Source organism: Dipodomys spectabilis, unplaced genomic scaffold, assembly GCF_019054845.1.
Source record: "Dipodomys spectabilis isolate Male_0828 unplaced genomic scaffold, ASM1905484v1 ptg000376l, whole genome shotgun sequence".
In the NCBI taxonomy this organism is placed as follows: Eukaryota; Metazoa; Chordata; class Mammalia; order Rodentia; family Heteromyidae; genus Dipodomys; species Dipodomys spectabilis.
The window spans coordinates 125,884-139,479 of NW_024871053.1; the positions used below are offsets into that span (position 1 = coordinate 125,884).

A 13,596-nucleotide genomic window follows, 5' to 3' on the forward strand; every position below is an offset into this window, starting at 1 on the left:
GGTAAGGAATTCATTTCTGTTCTAACTTGTTACCCCTTCTCCAATTTTTTTTCCCTCTTCCCTCTCAACACCCTCCCCCCAAGATTATTTCCAACATACTGTATTGTGAGTATCACAGTTGCATAGGTTACTCTTTTGGCCTTTGTCTCACCATTTTGTTTTTTCTCTTTCCATTCCCAAGTTCAGATCAACATATTTACAATACCCAGGGCATCAGATTAAAATACAGTGTCTTCAGGCAATAAACCATAGGTGGGGAAAACACAAAAGGATAAAAACAAATCACGTAGTATATTAAGAACAACAAAACGTTAAATCAACAACTTTGAATCACCTTATAGAGTCATATGTACATAGCTATTGAGCTATTCTGCTCAAATATTAATATTATCCTTGATGTACACAATAATGTTCCCCTATTACCTAGTAACCCCACTTCTGGGCATTTACCCTAGTGACCACAAACAAGGCCACACTAAAGCTACCAGCCCAATTATGTTTTATCACAGTAGTATTTATCCTAGTTAAGATATGGAATCAACCAAGATGGCCCTGAGTAGATGAATAGATCAAGAAAGTGAAACACACACACACACACACACACAAACACACACACACACAACAGAGAGATATATGTACATGCAATACTATGCTTTCATCAGAAAGAAAGGTACCATCTCATTTTTAAGGAAATGGAAGATCTTGGAAAAATATCATATTAAGTGAAGTAAACTAGAAAAAGAAACAAAGGTCCCATGGTTTCCTTTATTTGCAATAATTAGTTTACACCAAGGATAATATCATGTATTTTAATTTGACATTTTGTTCTATATTGAGCATGCAACATTATTGGTATCTTGTTTGTTATTATTTCTGCAAACAGGCAGGTATATTTAAAGAATTATGTTCATCTTATCCATTACCGAAGGAAGCACAACACAAAGAGCAACCCCTACTCGGAAAAACAACTCCTACTTACTTAGCTTCATTCTTTTTTTTTATTGTGAAAATAATGTACAGAGGGGTTACAATTAAATGGGCAAGATAATGAGTACATTTCTTATCAAGCATTGTAGCCTCCTCCTTTGTTTCCCCTTCCCATCCCTTCCCATCGTCCCCCCGCCCCCCACTCAATCTTCCCTTCTTCCCTCCCTACCAAAATTATAAAGTTCGTTTTCGACATAACGACTTGTACATTTCATTGTTGAAATGGGTCCACCTGTATCCCTATTTAAACGATTTGTTTTTCCCATTCCCCTCCACAAATGATACTGACATCAAATAGAGTGAAAACAGGGGTTGTACTGTGGGGGAGGGACATACAATGCAACAAATAAATAGTCTTATAAATATGTTAGAAACAATCGCATGAAAGAAAAAAAATTGAATACATATCTTAGGGTTCATTTCCTTAACATCACCTTATCTGAACTTTTCTGCTTGACTTAGACATATACTAGATATTGCAAATAAAGGAAACCATATAAGGCCAGTGTTGTCTCCTGTATCCTCATGTTGTACATTACAACTCTATACCAGTTCTTCCTGTATATCTACTAACTTCTACATTGTGACCTTAATGCCCCAGCAATTCCACGTTGCTTTACTTTTTAAAAATTTCTGTCTTAACGTTTGATGTTGGTTTGTGTGTGTGTGTGTGTGTCTGTGTGTCTGTGTGTGTGTGTGTGTGTGTCTGTGTGTGTGTGTGTGTGTGTGTGTGTGTTTATAAAGATCAGAAGACAATATTTTTCTTCATTTAGAATACATCTTTCAGGTCATTGTAAGTTGTGGCTAATGGGAGAAGTCTCTTGCTATTTTAAGGATGAAACAGAAAAAGATATTTGTGCATGTACCACAGTTGATTTATTAGTCTGTAGTTGAACACTGAGCTTCGATTTATATCTTGGCTGTTGTTGTGAATGATGAGTACAATGAACTGCAGATATAATTGAGTTACTCATAGAGAAATAATCACATGATTGGTGGCGCAGATGATATTTCAACTTTGGAGTTCTTTAGAAAGCTGCATATTACTTTCTACAAGGAGAATACTAACCTGCATTTTGTTGAAGAGTGCAGAAAATTTCCTTTTCTCCACACTCTCAGGATTATTACCTTTGTTAAAAGGTAATAAAGGGCAGGTTTTTTTATTATCTTCAGTATTCCAGACTGGCCTTAGACTTAAATCCAACCTCCTAAATGCTTGGAATTAAAAGCCTTTACCACCACACCTGATTCCTTTAATTTTTTTGATAAAAGTTACAATAATTACGAAGTAGTATCATAGTAATTTTGAATTACATTTCTCTAATGACTTCTGCTCAAAAAGAATTAAATCAGCATAGAAGTGGTATTAAAGAATTTTGTAAACGCACTGGAAATTTTCAGGGCTTTAAGGAGAACATGTCTATTCAGAACTTTTCTCCACTTTTAATCAAGTTTCTTGTTAATCTCATCTTTAATCTTTCTATACAAAAATCAATAATTAATTCAAGGTCTTAGAAAGGAACAATATTAAGCAACTCTTAACATTTTCAATTTTAAATAACATGATATTGCTTAATCATTTTCTGTTTATGCTTGAGACTATATAACTCACTTTAGTCAGACCTTTTACAAGGCTGTATGCATTTTATTCATTTCACATTGATTGTTCTTTCCAAAGACTGAGTGTCTAATTTCCTTGTTTTCTTTCAGTCTCAAGTAGTTCAGATTTCAAATGAAGAATAAATGGACAGAAGCAAACAAAAAATAATATAGTTCCCCTCATCTGATGATGCCTTTACAAGAATGAGGAAAGAGTTCATCCAAGGACCTATGATAGGACATCAAAAAGAGAATCCACTTTTCTAGGTCTTTCTTAACTTTGCAATGTAACTTAAATGATGTAAAACACAATATAATGCTCAAATACTTTTATGTTTTATCAGTTTTGCACATTTTCATATGGACTTCACCTCAGTCTACAACATTCCTTCATTATTTTGTCCTGATATTTTTACACTATCAAGACATAAGATAACAAGTTTGATTTACAGCATGAGAAATAATCCACCTGGCTTCCTTGGAAGAAGAGCATGGTCAATAGATAACATTACTTCTGTTTGCTCACTATATGCAATGGTTTCTGTACTACTTATCACATTCTTTTTAGTATTTAAAAAAAATTGCTGGCTAAACTCAAAACTCATTCATGGAAGTTTATGTTAAGTATTTCACAAGTTTTATTTTCCTTAATTCTTTAAATAACATTTTCTAGCATGTTATTACCATTTTAGTGTTGAGAAAAATTGTAATTAAAGGCAATAAGTGCATGGCCCAAACACACACTGTGAGGAAGGAAATGAGTCAAAGTTTCCAAAAGTCTTTCAGCAATACACAAAAGGTAGGTAAAATCTCTCCATTCTCTTACACTCTCTATTCAATGTTCATATTGTCCAAGAAATAATACCATAGCAATTATTGCCCATGGTGATTGTTTTCTGTTACACTTTTTCTTCAACACAGACTGTGTTGGTGACATTGGGTTATCATGCACAGAGCTGAGCTTATAAGAGAGACAAATATACTCTGTCCCATTTTTCCAGGTTCCGTTTAAAATGTACTAAACTTTTAAATATCATCACTTACTTTCTTAAGAATTCAAAAAACGAAAAAAATACACAAATAATCACTCCAAAATGCTTTAAAATAGGAGATGATAAAACAGGCCCCCGTGAAGTAAACTTTCTTCTACTTTTAAAATTATTCTGAAAGCCTTGTGCTGTTTGGTCACACCTGTAATCTTAACTACTCGGCATATTTACTCAGGAGCCAGAGACCTGTGGATAACGTGGAAGCCAATCAGGGCAAAATAAATTCATGAGTTTATTTTTCAAAAATTTCAATGAGTTAACAAAGGGCCAGCAATGGAAATGTAGCTCATATAGTAGCTCACCTATCTAGAGAGGAAAGGCCTAGCAAGACTTTGAAGCCCTTTTTTCAAACTGTGAGCACAACAACATACATGCAAGTACATGAGAACACGTGCATGTGCACATATACACATTTATTCAAAATACCTTCATATCAGTGTTTTGCATTGATTTCTTTTTTTTAATTTAATTTAATTTTTTTTAAATTTAATTTTATTTTATTTGTGAACATACCGTACAGAGGGGTTACAATTACATGGGCAGGATAATGCGTACATTTCTTACCAAGCATTGCAGCCTCCTCCTTTGGTTTACCCTTCACATCCCTTCCCAGCCTCCCCCCTCCCCCCCAATCCCAATCCTTCTCCTTCCCCCCCATTCCCTCCCCCGCACCGACGTTGTAAAGCTTTTGGACATGACAACTTGTACTTCTCATTGTTGTAACAGCCATATTATATGAGTAAAATAAAGGAAATAAACTCTTTCATCTCAGAACATTTTCATATTTTTTATTTTAAAAATACTGTACAGAGAGGTCACATTTACGTGAGCAAGTAATGAGTACATTTCCTAACAAGCATTGTTACCTCCTCCTTTATTTTCCCTCTACCGTCCGTTCCCTCCCACCTCTACAAGTACACTCCCCTCCCCCCTTCCCCTGCCTAAATTGTAAAGTTCAGTTTTCAACATAGTGTCTTGTGCATCTCATTGTTACAATGGGTCAACCTGAATCCCTATTTAAGCATTTTGGTTTTTCCTTCCCCTCCCCAAATTACAGGAGTGTATATGCAAGAGGTGGGCACACCAAATTCAAATACAGTGAAAACAGGGGTTATAGCATGGGGGAGGAACATATAAAGAAACAAAAAAATCACATAGCCTGTTAAAAGTACGTTAGAAAAATAGCAAGAAAGAAAAAACAAAACACTTGTGTTCCTATTTTGGGGGTTCATTTCCCTTAACAACATCTTATCTGGTCATACGTGCATAGATTTGACCTTTTCTGCTTATCCCAGACATATATTAGTTATTAAAAATTAGGGAAACCCTGGGACCTATGTTTCTTTGGACTTGGCTTACTTCACTTAATAATTTTTTTAAGTCTTTCCATTTTCTAACAAATTGGGCGATGCCATTCTTTCTTATGGAGGCATAGAATTTCATTGGTATAAATAGCACATTTTCTTGATCTATTTATCTGATGAGGGGCATCGGGGTTGGTCCTATATCTTAGCTATCTTAAACAATGCTGCAATAAATATAACTGTGCTGGTAGTTTTAGTACCGTCTTGTTTGTGATATTTTGGGTAAATGCCCAAAAGTGGGATTGCTGTGTCATAGGGGATTTCTATGTGGAGTCTTTTGAGGAACCTCCATACTACTTTCCAAAGTGGTTGAACAAGTTTTTACTCCCACCAAGAGTGCAGTACAGTTCCCTTGTGGCCACATCCCCTCCAGCATCTGTTGTTGTAAAAGTATGGAATGGTACAGGAATTTGCCTGTCATCCTTGTGCAGGGGCCATTCAAATCTTCTCTGTATCGTTCCAATGTTAGAGTACGTGATGCTGAATGGAGCATAGAACATGTTTTATATATAAAGTGTAATTGATTTTCTTAAACTAGACAATTCAACAAAAAGTAAGTTTAAAAAAATTTTCATGAAATTTTAGAGCCATGTACTTCTTACATAAGCACACATTTAAGAATAAAGTCAAGATTGACATGTCAAAAACAAAATAATTCCAGATATTTGTTGTTCAAGAGATGTGTAGGAGGAGGAATTCAATTATTCTATACAAGGCACCTGTCTAATGAACACTGCAGCAAGTGTTGAGTTTTGTTAAAAGTTTTAATGGTTTAAATATATTTGATTTTGGGAATTTGCTTATATATGCTAAAACTAGGACTGTTTGACAGGTAATAAAACTTTTCGATAAAGTATTTAAGATTTATGGTAACAGACATATGCTATTATGTATGTATATTTCAGAGTTTCTAGAAACATTACTAATGAGAGGTTGCCAAGTCTTTGTGTAAAGGAGCAGAATAAAGAGTTAAGAATTTGTTAACTTCAGTTTCTGTTAAAACTATAGGGCTTCCTTATTTTATTTTATGTTTTTTTATTTTTTTGGGGGTCCGGTTGTGGGGACTGAACTATGGGCCTGGGCGCTCTCCCTCAGCTCTTCAGCTCAAGGCTAGCGCTCTACCACTTGAGCCACAGTGCCACTTCTGGCTTTTTTCTTTTTGCTTATGTGGTGCTGAGGAATCGAACCCAGGGCCTCATGCATGCAAGGCAAGCGCTCTACCACTGAGCTACCTTCCCAGCCCCTGGCTTCCTTATTTTATACGATAGCGAGGAACAAATGATGATATAAGTCATATACAAATGATTAGATGTGCCAGAAATAGTAATCTTAGTGGGTAACTTTAAAGATTACGCATAACCTAAAAACCTCTTGTTGAATATCATAATCTTAGCCCATTTTCAATGTACAGGAATATGAGAAAATAGTAAAATCTAATAGGTAGTATCCTTCAAATACTGAAAAAACGGATAATTATTTTAGTTTTTATTTTAATCATTAATATTTTCTTATTGGTTTTCCTTTATGTAGCATTGCTTCCTTGTAATATAATACAACTTTTTAAAAGTCGTCATTAGGAGGTACTTTGAGAAGGTTACTGGGATGGCCAAACCATTTTTTATAGGGCATGTGAATTTACAAAGAGGAAAATTAAGAACAAAATATTTATTAAAAATGATTAAGTAGAGTCTGAATCAGGAGTGTTGATAAATATCCACACCTAAAATCTTAACCCTAGGCTGAAGCAGTGGTATTACAGAGTTGAGGCCACAAAAGTGAGAGACTGTGTTTTGTTTTGTTTTATATTTTGATTTTTCTGGTCATGGGGCTTGAACTCTGGGCTCTAGGTGCACTCCCTCAGCTCCAGGCTAGCGGTACCACGTGAGCCACAACACACTTCCATCTTTTTCTGCTTATGTCATGCTGAGGAATCAAACCCAGGGCCTCATGCATTCAAGGCAGGCACTCTACCAATGAGCCACCTTCCCAGCACCTGAGAGACTGTGTTTTAAAAAATCACCTAAACAATATTTGCTTTCTTATTTGGGTTACATAATGAAATATATTAATATCTTTTTATGTCTTTTTGAATTGTCATACTTCTAAATTTATACTAACTTCAGCCACTTTATCCTTCTCAAAATGATGAAATATTTCTGAGAGTTTGCTTTTGTGAAGATTGTTTTTGCATTTATAATTTCTTCTGAATCATTTTCATTTTTATCAAAATAACTTTATATTTCATATTGATGGGTTATCATACATCAAATACCTCCAAATGTACATGTAGAGTCTAAAGATAGCAGTAAGAATATTCTCATACAGTTTTTGTTTATCTGTTATGTACTTTCAGTATTGTGATATTTCTCTTTCTCTTTCACTCTTTTATTTCCTCTCTTTTTCTTTCATGCTCAATGTCTGGTACTTAGAATTTCTGCTGGTCTACTATGATCCTTCAGAATCCACTGGTATTGTGGAAACATGATAGCGACCATCAGTTACCCTTGCATTCTTTAAGAGTTATAACAGTGACGTGATGTTATTCTTTCCTATTCTAAATGGCAAAACAACAGATCTAGGAATTCCTTGTCACTTTTACAACTGTTACAAATTTTATCTCATAGGAATCATCGAGACGATAGGATAATTTTATCCTCTGACCTAAAAGTTCTTTTTCTTTTACAAACAAACTTTTTCTTTTATTATCAGTGAATACATATAATGAAAACAATGCTAACCTTTTCATATTTGGATTCTAATTTGTTTAATTCTGATGTAATTTTAATGATTTCTTTCCATTTACTGTATTGGCGTTTGTCTTGCTCCTCTTTTTCAAGGTGGTTCAGATGTCTCATTACATTGTTGGTTGCAGATCTCTCCAATTTGTTGATGTAGGAACTCAGAGCTATAAACTTGCCTCTAAGTACTGCCTTTGCTGTGTCCCAGAGGAGCTTGTAATCTGTGTGTTCATTTTTGTTGAATATCATGAACATTTTAATTTCTTTCTCAAATCTTCCATGACCCACTGGTGATTCAACAATTTGTTGTTCAGCCTCCATGTGTTACAGGAAGTTCTTTGGTGGATTTTGGTGTGGAGTTCTAATTTTATTCCCTGTGTTCTAAAAGAATGCAAGGTATTACTTCAATATTTCTGAATTTAGACAAGTTTGATTTGTTACCTAAAATATGGTCTATTTTGGAAAATGTTCCATGTGCTGCTGAGAAAAACAAGTATTCTGATGCTGCTGGTTGAAATACTCAGTAGATGTCTTTTAAAACTAGCTGATCTATGCAGTTGTTTAGAAGTGCAATTTCTCTATTGAGTTTTTGAAGAGTTGATCTATCTAGTGGTGATAGTAGTGTGTTAAATCCCCCAACACTTAATGTCTTTGTATCTATGTTATCTTTGAGACAAAGTAGTGTTTCTTGCATAAATTTGGGTTCTCCATTGTTTAGCAAATAGATATTCAGAATTGTAATATCCTCCTGAAGGAGAGATTCCTTAATTAGTGCATCATAAACTTTTTTTTATCTCTTGTGACTAATTTTAATTTGAAGTCAATTTTTTCAGATATTAGGATTGTAACTCCCGCCTGTTTATGGGGGCCATTTGCTTGGTAGATTTTCTGTTTGTTTTTTTTTGGCTTTGTTTTATTATGAAAATATACACAGGGTTTACAATTAAATGGTCAAGATAGTGAGTAAATTTCTTATCAAGCATTGTTGCCTCATCCTTTGTTTCCCCATAACATCCCTTCCCATTTCCATACCCCCACCCCTACTGGCGTCTACCGCCCCATCCCCACCTGTCCACCCCCCACCCCACCGAAGTTGTAAAGGACATTTATAAATATAACGTCTTGTTCATCTTATAGTTGCAACGGGTCCACCTGTAAGATTATTTAAACAGTTTGTTTTTTTCCGTTTCCCTCCACAAAAATATATCAACACCAAATACTCTGGGGGAGATACATACAAAGCAACAAAGAAATCATCTTGTAAACATCTTAGAAACAATCACAGGAAATTCAAAAATTTGAATCCTTAACATGTGGTTCATTTCACCTAACATCAAATTGTCTGACAGTTTCTGTTTGTCTCACACATATACTAGTTATTGCAAATAAAGGAAACCATGGGAACTATATTTCTTTGGGCCTGGATTACTTCAATTAATATAATTTTTCAAAGTCATTCCATTTCCTAACAAATGGGTCAATGCCATTCTTTCTGATGGAGGCATAGAATTCCATTGTGTATTTATACCACATTTTCTTGATCCATTCATCTAATGAGGAGCATCGGGGTTGGTTCTATATGTTAGCTATGGTTGGAGTTCCGGAAAGATGGCGGAGGAGAAGCTGGAATCTGAACAAGCTCTTGCATAGAAAACAGTTTCAGAGTTCCAGTGAACAGTCCCAAGCCAGAGAATCACACCAAGTGTGCCATCACAGGACAGAGAGTTAGTCAAGAGAGGGGAAGCCAAGCAGACACATCTGAGTGCCTGCCAGCAGCTGCCGTTGCGGCGGCAGAGTCGTGGCGGCGACCACCGCCGCGGGGGATACCTGAGACACAGTCCGGAATGAAGGAGCCAGACGCAGCAGCTGACGAGCGGATTCTACTCAACACCAGCAAGAACCGACAAGGAGCAGACAACTTCATCCTGCACTTTGCAGACCAGAGACGACCCAAGATCCAAGACTCGGCGTGAGTAGAAGCCCGACTTCTTCACTCCTTTTCAGGGAGCAGAGGAGGGAAGGCCACCCCTACCCCCCAGCACCGGTGATCTCCATCTTGGATACCTACAAAGCTGGGAGGAGCGGCTAGCTCCAGCTCAGGCCTTGGAATAAAATGAGTCATTTAGCAGGTCGCAAGAACTTAACGGCGAAGTGACCTCACAGACTCAGTTCCATCCAGGGAAAAGTCACCCAGCTCAGGCGCCAGCCATTGGAGTGGCTCTCCTCACCGGGTAACCAGAGCCAGAGGCTGCCCCTCCCTCTAGCAGCCACCACAATCAATTGAAAAACAGAAACCCTGAGAATGGCTCCAGGCTGGGTGCTGTGAGTTTTTTTTCCACAAAATAGCCCCAGGGAAAAGCTACTGTTTGTTGAAAGGCCTCAACTCTACCAAGAACCTAGTCTCATCACTGCATCCCCCTCTTTTGTGATTCTCAAAGCAGATCACCCTCCCAGTAAACTAACCTGGGAGGGGGATCTCAAAATCTTGGGTAAAGCAGAGCATTTTTCTGCCTGTTCCAACAAACTAACTTAAAAAACCAATCAAGCCACAGGACCTCAAGCTGACCAGAGACTCCAACCAGACTCTGGTTACAGACAAAAGGGAGATACAGGAGTCTTCCCACCCCTCCCCCCCAAAAAAAAATCAAAGAACTTTTTTTCTTCTTCTTCTTCTTCTTTTCTTTTTTTCTTTTTTTTGTTTTTTTTTTTTTCGTGTTTTGGTACCTTATATATATAAAAAATTTTTTTCCTTTTCTAAAACTTTTATTAATCTTTAATTTTTGCCTCTTCTGAAAAAATAATTGTTTTCCAGTAACTTTTTTTTTCTCCTCTTATAATTTTTATTTTAGGAATACATGAATGTGTGTTTTCCTTTCTTTTCTTGTCTTCTTTCTCTTTTTATTTCATTTTTAATTATCTTTTCGTTTTTTTGTCTAGCTCTACAGAACTTCTGATCTTTTCTTCTCACTTTCCTATCCTTTCCACCTTTTCCTCTTTTGTTCTTCTTTATGTGACTTAACTCTTGTCCTGCACATCCTCAGATAAACCCGTAGTTAACTAGTAGACCATATCCCCCATTGTGTACACACTTAATCCACAAACTTATTACTCAATTCAAAACCTCTGAGACTTAAATTCATTAATAGCAGTACTACCTCTCTATACCTATATAATATTTTAAGCATTTTTAAAGTTTTTCACATCTCCTCTATGTCCCTCCCTTTTTTTCAACATATTCACATTCCTCTCTAAATAGATGGTCTTTTAATCTCTATAATAACATTAATTTTTACGTTTCTATTTTTTTTTCTGGTCTCTTTTCATTCCCCTTTTCCTTTCTTCTTTCTCTCTCTCTCTCTACTTGCATCCTACCCAACCTATTTCCTGCATTGTGATTAGGACATAGTTAACTCTCCCTGTGCCACCCCACACCAATCTATTCCTAATTTTTACCCACATCTCTCCCTAACACTAATAATTTCTGGTTTTCTAAATTCTTCTCTGCGGTTGGAAGTCCTTTAACATATAGTTGTTTGATGTTGAATAGATGTATCTGTTGAAATAGATTGTATCTGTAGACTATTGACTGTACAAATGCAAACTTTGGTTGATGGTTGCCTTAAGATAGTGTTCTAGCACAAAACTGAAGCTATCTTCATCTCAAATGGGTAGAGTAAGCCGGAAAAACACAAGAAAAATGGCAAATTCGGGTATCTCAATTCCCAATCTTGATAATCAGGGGTTAGAAGAGATAATGAATAATCCAGAGGAGAGTTCCCAAATAGCTCTACAAACACTGCTGGCAAACATGATAAATGAGAAGTTTGACAACGTACAAAGGACTCTGTATGAGCGTGATAGGGAGAGAGAGGAGGCATCCCAGAAATTTATACAGGAATATCATAAGCGTGAGGAAGCTTCTCAAAAACTGATACAGGATTTGCGTGAACAACTTGAGAATACTCAAAGAGAAAGGGAGGAATGGCATGAGCAGGCTGAGAACACTCAAAGAAATCTGCAGGAATCCCATGAACGGGAGGAAGCTAATCAAAGAGTAATACAGGAATTGAGAGACCAGGTAGAGAACACACAAAGATCACTAAAGGCATTCATGGAATCCATTAACAAAGAGCTGAAGGAAGTCAGGGAGACCACAAAGGGAATGCTGAATGGAACCCAACAGAATGAATGGGAGCCCAAAGAAACCATAACCAATCAACTAAGTGATTTGAGGACAAACACTGAACACCAAATTAAGGAAGTAAAGAAATTCATACAAGACCTAAACAGAGCTTCAACGAAGAAATTGAAGCCATCAAAGCTGACCAATTAGAAGGAAAAGAGATAAAAAACAAAGTAGAGAGTCTTGACAGCAGGTTAGACCATGCAGAAGATCGAATCTCAGGGATTGAAGACAGCCTAGATATTATAGAGAAAGAACATACAACCATCCAAGACAAGTCCAAGAAATATGATAGATCTATCCAACACCTGGAAGACACCATCAGAAGGCCTAATCTAAGGATAATGGGTGTAGAGGAGCACCTAGAAACAGAAGTTAATGGTCTAGGAAATTTGTTTAACAGGATCCTAGCAGAGAACTTCCCAAACATGCAAAAAGATAGGCCTGTCCAGATACAAGAAGCCTTTAGAACCCCAAATACACCAGACCAGAATAGGACATCCCATCGCCACATTATAATCCACACAGGATCAACTCAGAACAAGGAAAAGATCCTTAAAGCTGTCAAGGAGAAAAGGGTAATCACCTATAAAGGGAAACCAATTAGAAACACATCAGATTTCTCAGCAGAGACAATCAAAGCAAGAAGAGCCTGGAATGATGTATGTCATGCCCTAAAAACAAACAACTATCAACCAAGAATACTGTACCCAGCTAAACTCTCCTTCATAACTGAAGGCCAAATAAAAACCTTCCATAGCAAAGAAAAATTGAAACAATACATCTCCACCAAACCAGCCCTACAAAAGATTCTTAAAGATGTCCTACACATAGAAAACCAACAAGACTGTAATAAAGACCAAGAAACTGCACCCAAACTGAGAATCCAAGAACCATAGGAAGAACCCAGTTTTCGCAGCCCCCAAGAAAGTAGATAACATGGCAGGAACTCCCAAATACCTCTCAGTCCTATCTCTTAATGTTAACAGACTGAACTCTACAATTAAGTGACATAGACTGTCTAGTTGGATTGAAAAACAAGACGCTTCTATCTGCTGCCTGCAGGAGTCACATCTTGCCCGTAAAAACAAACACATTTTCAATGTTAAAGGCTGGAACAAATTTACCAAGCAAACGGACCCCATAAACAGGCGTGAGTTGCAATCCTAATATCAGATAAAATAGACTTCAAATTAAAATTCATGAAAAGAGATAAAGAAGGTCGCTACATACTAATTAAAGGATCTCTCCTTCAGGAGGATATTACAATTCTAAATATCTATTCACCAAACAATGGAGCACCCAAATTTATCAAAGAAACACTACTTTCCCTCAAATCCCATATAGATCCAGGACCAGATGGTTTTACAGCGGAATTCTACAAGGCCTTCAAAGCAGAGCTCACTCCAATAATCCTCCAACTCTTCAATGAAATTGAAAGAGAAAGTTCACTACCGAACACATTCTATGAGCCATCATAACCCTCATCCCAAAACCAGGCAGGGACTCATCAAAGAAAGAGAACTATAGACCCATTTCTTTGATGAACATTGATGCAAAACTTCTCAAAAAAATTTTGGACAATCGACTTCAACAATTCATCCAAAAAATCATACAACATGATCAAACAAGATTCATTTCAGGGATGCAAAGCTGGTTTAATATACGCAAATCAA

General features: G+C 36.6%; 1 non-coding gene across 1 annotated transcript; it reads right to left on the reverse strand.

Annotated features, from left to right (window-relative positions):
• Positions 1–5,385: 5,385 nt before the first annotated feature.
• On the reverse strand, positions 5,386–5,492 carry LOC122096554. Its single transcript, XR_006145334.1, has one exon. It is a non-coding gene; the product is annotated as a U6 spliceosomal RNA (small nuclear RNA).
• Between the last annotated feature and the right edge of the window lie 8,104 nt (positions 5,493–13,596).